The 7,397-nt window shown below is 42.8% G+C and overlaps 1 long non-coding RNA gene across 1 annotated transcript; it reads right to left on the bottom strand.

Moving 5' to 3' along the window:
- Positions 1-930: 930 nt before the first annotated feature.
- Positions 931-4,477, bottom strand: LOC124666282. The gene is made up of 4 exons (XR_006990849.1): positions 2,626-4,477; positions 1,463-1,537; positions 1,340-1,375; positions 931-1,215 (listed from the first exon to the last, which is right to left on the bottom strand). It is a non-coding gene; the product is annotated as an uncharacterized LOC124666282 (long non-coding RNA).
- Positions 4,478-7,397: the final 2,920 nt, after the last annotated feature.

The raw sequence follows: 7,397 nt of genomic DNA, 5'->3' as shown, positions 1-7,397 counted from the left end.
TTCTTCCTTTTTGAGTGGGTCGAGATTTTCCGTGGTATCTTTTCCATAACTGTAAACCACTTAGCACACGGTTAAATTGTCACCGGTGTTGTTAACAAACACACAAAACTTAGAGATCATGAAAATGTTCTTTCACAGACCCACCGAAAGGATTAGATGAAGTTGGTGATACATGAGATAACTATGGAGTAGTAGACAATGAAAGTATCGATGGAGACCCTAATTCAAGCAATACAGATCAGAACGAAGATGAAGCAGAAGAAGTTGTTAGCAACCTTAGGATTCAAAGGGTCGGTATAGGCGGTAGATCATATAAAAGGAGGATATAGTTTTTAACTAGAACTACCGCCTTCGATAGATCTCAGCCATAGTATGTAATGACTGCCTTCGAAAGATCTCAGCCATACTATATAACTAGATGGAAACGCGCGCTTCGCCGCGCCGCCTACCTTACGTTTTGGCACCCGTGGTAAACGTGGTGAATTTTCAGCAAATTCCTTGCGCTATAAATTCTCAAGGGAAACAAAATACAGTGAAATATGCAATGCAGCAGCCCAATAAATAGTGCTACATGAATATGATAATACACTCTACCAGATCATTACCCTTGAACCATGTAGTATCATATAGAAAAACCGACATTTAGAGAACATACAACTACATAAACACAAAAGCTTTCATGTCAGTGTGACTCCTCCAAATGCCCAATCAAACATATCATTTCTTTTAAACAACACCATATGAATCTTTTAGTAATTTCTAAGGATGTTTCAAGCTTTTTACATCATCTTTTGTCAGTTATAATGTTTTGAATATACATGATAAAATCTAATCTACGCCGTCTGAAAAGTCAAAAGGCAAAAGGTACAGATGAACTCCTTCGAAAGCTAAAAATAGACGAAGATCTCACAAGTGACATGAGTCAGAATCTGAATGCACATATATCCGCCACTTCCCAACAAAAAAAAGGTCATGCTATTGATTTACAACGATGTGCGGAAGCACATAGACAATAAGAAGAAAAATGCTGGTTAGAAGATAAGAATTGTACAGTATACGGAACAGCAAATTGCATGAAGCTAAAATTTCCATATGCAAGCTACCCTAGTGACCTGCCCCCATAAGCTTCATTTCCCTAGCGCTAGCTCTTTTGCCAGGTCCCGTGTTATGCCATGGGTAATGGGTGCGGGTAACTGGAAGTTTCCTCCGAAAATCCTGCAAGCAAGACATGATCAGCTTTAACGTATGTAGAACAAAGGATAGGTAAAAGTAACTGAGATAATCCACTGTCATAATAATCATATAAGTCGTGGAATTATTTACTATTGCCCTGACGTACCTTGAACGCTGCGTCGGACAGATTCAAGTATGATTCCTATGTGTATATCAAAAACAAATAGCATCATTCACTGTGTTAACATCTGGTTGGATTATATTAAGTAAACAGCAGGAAGGTTCCAACCGCAAGTGACCAATAATGCTCGGACTCCTAATGGCTAATGATGTTAGTTACCGAGAGTGAAGTGTCTTCAGGCGGCTGAAAGAGAAGTAGTATAACATCAGTGTCATTCTTATAATTTTAAACCTGGCGAAGATATAAAAAAAAAAACAGAAAGCAAATAGGGGTTCAAGCATATTGAAGGCAGCGCCATAAATATAGATCTTACGCCACATCAAAATAAGTCAATGACACAAAGATGCACGTTCCCAAAATGTAAGTGGCGTGAACACACAAATTAATTACACTACCAGCTACAAAAGAAAAGAACTAAAAGAGGTGAAACAGCAAACATGGCCCACCCTTTCTTTCTCTCTTATATGGCAATCATGAGGTGAACTTGCAACTGTCATTTCTTTTACGCAACCCAACAAAGTAAAATCTGGTAAAGGAAATATGTCATAAGCTAATCATTTCCTCAAATAAATAAACGTAGAGCTTAGCTTTGTGTTAGAACTATTTGCACCAATGTAGCATCTGCAACCACATGAATCTGTCCAACCCAAACCACCAAGCCAACATGGTAATGTCAAGATGATATTTCCAAGGTTCTGAATACACACAGATGAACACACCTGCTGATTTACATGTGCCGGAGAGTATTACCAAAGAATGGAACAAAGCCCGTACAAGCAAAGAATTAAAACAGTGACGCAACAGCCTTTAAATTTAAATTTGAGGTGATGACACACCAAGTTCTACAACATAACTTTAAATCTGAATATTGAGGGTGCGGAAAGGGCCAGTATCTAGCCAACATATATCTCTTATGAACAGAGGTTTCTCGAATCAATTGGGTGGAGGGGGGGCACGGCCCATGTTAGACTCTACAAATTTACGACAGAGAGCTTCAGAGCCTGGATAGGCCATGTTTAAGGTGATGACACACCAAGTTCTACAACATAACTTTAAATTTGAATACTGAGGGTGCGGAAAGGGCCAAGGTAGTAGTTTCTAGCCAACATATATCCCTTATGAAATAGAGGTTTCTCGAATCAATTGGGTGGAGGGGGCACGGCCCACGTTAGACTCTACAAATTTACGCCAGCACAAACAACGTGTACTCTACTACTATGAGATCAAAGAAACAAAGAAGACAATGTTACACTATGCAGGGTCAAAATTACCTCATGAGCAGAGTCATTGCGATCAATGTCCCATCTGTGCATTCCCTCTTCAAAATAATGAGCACCTACCTAGTGACCATAGAAGTAGTTCTTACAATACGGATGTTAGTAACGTCCCTTACAGTAACATTAACTACCTGATCTTTCGGTACAAAAAAACACCTAAAACCCCACAATTTACTCATCTTTCTTGCAGGTAAAAATGCAACAGATGCCTCAGAACTGAATCCATGAAAATTCGCTCTATAGTGAGATTTAAAAGAGTACCTTGCTAGTGGTTAAGATACATGTGGCATGTAGCAAAACCAGCTTCAGTATCTATATACTTATTATGTAGCAAAACTCGTGCTGGTATTGCTGCCCAACAGAACTGTTGAACTTGCGCTGAATGCCTGAACCTAACACTCTCGGTTCTATATTACAGAAGCAGAGGGACAGTGCAAAGAATTCAAATGAAATAATCCTACTGACGTACGTATACCTATGTAAAACTGAGTTATCTCATAAGCTATATCTGACACAACTAAATAGCAAAAAGACATTGCACACTCAAAATGAAACGAAAACTTATCAGAATGTGCATGTTGAATCCCTTTACTCAGTCCAGTGTTTCTCTTCCATGGTGCGTGGGTATAAACTTCTGCTTTTCTACAGTCCATGAGCAGTGTGCCGGCAAACCAGGGGCAGGGGCGACGGCAGTTCGGAGGTAGTTCTACCCACGGGCGTCCAGCCATCCACGGCAACATTAGCGCAGCTCATCGACAACGTGTTTATGCCAGCATCCTCCTCTTGTACAACACATGTCCTTCTTCACCTCCCTCAGGCTCAGCCGCTCTGGTGTGCTCGCTTCTGGCCTTGCCCCTCTCGCTACCGGTGGACATGCCAGCAGCAGCAAGGCAAACATGGAGCACTGACCGGTGGTGGCACTGACCGACTGGGGCATCTGAGTTCGGATCTGCCCGTCCATGCGGTGGCGAGGAGGCGCGAGTGAGCCTGTGGCATCTTGCGCAAATAATTATCGGAAACCAAGCTGATTCTTCCAAGAAAAATCAGCAATGGAAATCATGTAACCGATGATTTGAATTGAAAAAAGAATCTAAACAATGAAACAAATTTATAGGTTTGGACAGTAAAGCCAAGATAGCTCTCATGTGTCCATTTCCATGGAAGAAGAACAGCATGCTCACAGGCATATCTGGAGGCAGCGAGCTACCGGACGGGCCATGTGTGGCACCATTCTATCGCAAGACCATCAAATATTATGAACAAAACAACAAAAGTTAGATAAGAAAACAGTATTGATTATTTTTCTTATGAGCATTAAGAGTAAGTGTAATATCTATCCTTGCATAGAAAATAAGCAGAAAATGCAAAGTTTGCATTTTTAAAAGCTGTGTGTCTTCATTATAATATCAATCATCATTGATCCACAATTAAAGCATCATTTGTCATGTACTTCAACTAAAGCTACAGCGGAAAAGTTTCATTCATTGTCAGAAAAGAGGATCAGATCTAATATGCTACAAGGGAAAATCAAGAAAGGGGTGAGAAAGATTTCACCGGTGCATGTTGTACACATGGAAGGTGAAGTCAGGGGCTCCCAACTCCATGGGGGAAATCTCACGATGAGAGCTCGGTCTGTACACATGGAAGATGAAGTCAGGGGCTCCCAAGTCCATGGGGAAATCTCAGGATGAGAGCTCGGTCTGGAGGAGAAAGCGGTCGCTGGGCTCTGTACTCGACGACCAGCGAGTCAGCGACGACTTTGTCGGAAGCAAGAGCGCCTGCATCATTGATTCGCTTGCGCAGCTAGCAGCCCTCCGAGCAGGTCGACGAAGACGGGGCGGAGGTAGCAAGACCTGGAGAGGGCCGGTATGAGCAGGAGAGATTAGAGACAAAGAGGGACGGGGGGCTGAATTTACCTCCAAATATGGTGCAGGGACGGACGAGTCCAGGGCGTCGGGGTGGTCCGCCATGGCGACGAAGGGGTTGCCGAAACCGCCACCGCCGGAGAAAACGAAGAGCGCCGCCGCCGCCCCGCCACGAACACCTCCATTCCGCTGCGACCTCCACCGGCCAGACCGCCAGCCACCACCGTTCGCGGCCGCCTTGCCCTCCCCAAAGCTCCACCTCCGCCGGTCCTCCACAGACCCCGGCCTCCCTCTAAGCTCCGCCGCAAACCGTTCATCTCCGGCGGCAACGAATCCTGCAACCCCCATCCTAAGTATTTTGCTCGCTTGTGGCTCGTTGGCCATCCTTTCTCCACCGCGGAGAGCCACGGCGTCGCCGGCTCCGGCGAGGTGGACGGCGATGCTCCGACGACGGCCCCTCTCTCTCTCTCAATTGCGGTGCGGGGAAAAGATGGATGGGATCAGGGTGAGATGACAGGGAGCTCAAGGAGAGGGTGGTCGGTGGTGGGCCCTACAAGGCGATGCCACCGTCCAAGCGCTGAGAAGGCAGCGAGCGATGCCACCGTCCAAGCGCTGAGAAGGCAGCGATTGCAACAGACTTACATGTTGTATCTAATTTATAATTCAGAAACACCGAATCTATGCATTTTCGGTTAATATTTGTACACATAACTAAATCTGTTCTCAAATACCCACTAAGTATGATCACCATGTAGGCCAAAAATGATCCTCCAATTTATCATATACGTATACCATATGGGATAAATTTGCTACCGTGTGTTGGAACTACCACTGGATCGAAAGTCAACACTACAGTTTATTAACTGTGGTTACCTGCTTTGCAGACAGCAGTACCAGATCTTTTTCACATGTCCTCTACCATTGACAACGGGTATCCCAACGAAGCAATAGTCATGTCTGCTGGTCACTGTTTGGCACGCATGCCTGTTTTACATGTACCTGACAGGAGTACTTCTTCCCCTACCTTTTTAAATGCAGCTCCTTCTCCATCAGATAGCACACTCTATAGCAATCTTTTTATCAAATTATTTTGGTACTATTGCAAACCTAATAAATAGTTCAATTTGAGATTAGGAGTATGATGAATCACTTAGAAAAAAAATGATAAGTATCTATCATGCACCGTTGAGTAAGATAATAGTATAGCTTACCAGTACTTACTGTGACATCAGAAATTAAATAGAAATTTCAACCTGCCAGATAGTATCCCCACACATCAACCATAGCACAGTTCACCTCACAACTCAATATGTACCTCATTGCAGAGCACTGCAGACAGGGGTTTCCCTCTATAAAAGCTACCGCAGTTGAGCTACGAAGTCTACATTTTGTCTCACTTTTAGCTAACATATTGTCTCACATGTACACAGCAGGGAATAAGATTTGTGTTCTAAAGCTTCCAATTGTCTTGTACACCATTCAGTAGATGAAGACTAATACATCAAAATTATTTCATAATGAAAATTATATTACATTAACCCCTATTTTGTATTTTCCTTTTCAATATGTATATGAATTGAGTACAAATAAAAACTTCGTAGTCAGTGACAATCTGAAGTATAAATATAGCAAGCTAGCCATGACCATGCCTTCCTAAGTTCTGTTTAGTGGCCAAGAAAGTAATACATTTTCCAGTGAATATATCTTGAATATAATCTAAATTCTTTGCCAATATAACACTCGTCTAGCTTTTTTCCCTATCCTTCCACGTTCTTCTTTGCGTGAGTATTTTGGTTTATCAACTGGAATGAATTAAATACCATCACCCATATTTTTTTAAATCAGTGCCAAATAACTTAAAAATGTTTTCAGAATGACCTGCCAGCAATATCATTGCTTACGAGCACCTAATTCTTTGAAAAAATATTTTTAATGTATGTGTCCCTACGAAAACTACAGCTTCGATAAATAAACTCAACATTTTTGTATGCTCCATGCATAATTTAAATTATTGTCACACAAAAATTGAAAACATGCTATATCTCCTACATCTTGTACGTAAAAAAATAGAGCAGCTGCCCTGTGTACTGTACCTACCACCCAGACCACTACTAGGAAAACCCTTACTGCCGGCGCACCTATTTGGGCTTCTGCCGGCGCACAGGAGCCCGCCGGTGCGAACAGGCCGGTGATAACTGGCTATTGCCGGCGCACCAGCCTGTGCGCCGGCGGTAGCTTAGTTATTGCCGGCGCACTTGTCTGTGTTCGCCGGCCATGAGGTGTAGCTCTGGCGCACGTGGTGCTGCGCCGGCAGTAGATGCTGTCAGCAGTGGCGCGTCGCCGTGCGCCGGCAGAAGGGGGTAGAGATGCGCCGGCGGTATAATCCGAAATTTCAAATTTTACAGCATTTTCCAGCATATTACAATACATTCACAATCCATCAAATACAATAGATATTTATACAGCAGTACATGCAATATGAGAAGCACATAGAGAGCCAAGTTTCATTTCGGTATCAATACACAAATACGCAAGTCTCGTTTCGAAATGTTGATTCATACAACACATGTGCATATGCAACACCGAACGATGAAGTTTCACAAAGTTAGATGTCTCGGTACATAGTCGTCACAAGTATCGTCATACACCTCACAATGTAGGTCCTAATCTAAACTACAATCACATAGAACATGACCAACATGGTCATGATGACCATCATCACGAAGGCCATGGTCTTCATCCGGTTCCTCCTCATGTCCCTCATCTCTCCCGCTAGATAACGGGAGTATCTTCCTGCATTTCATCATTTGCTACTGCATTTCATCATTTTATTTCAAACCAGAAAATTTCAAATTGATGATTTTAGTGCTATTGGTCAGTATGATGGTTGGTATTGGAAAA

The sequence above is a fragment of the Lolium rigidum genome, chromosome 6, assembly GCF_022539505.1.
Source record: "Lolium rigidum isolate FL_2022 chromosome 6, APGP_CSIRO_Lrig_0.1, whole genome shotgun sequence".
NCBI lineage: Eukaryota > Viridiplantae > Streptophyta > Magnoliopsida > Poales > Poaceae > Lolium > Lolium rigidum.
The sequence above is the reverse complement of the archived record's forward strand: the minus strand, read 5'-3'. Positions and strand labels throughout refer to the sequence as shown.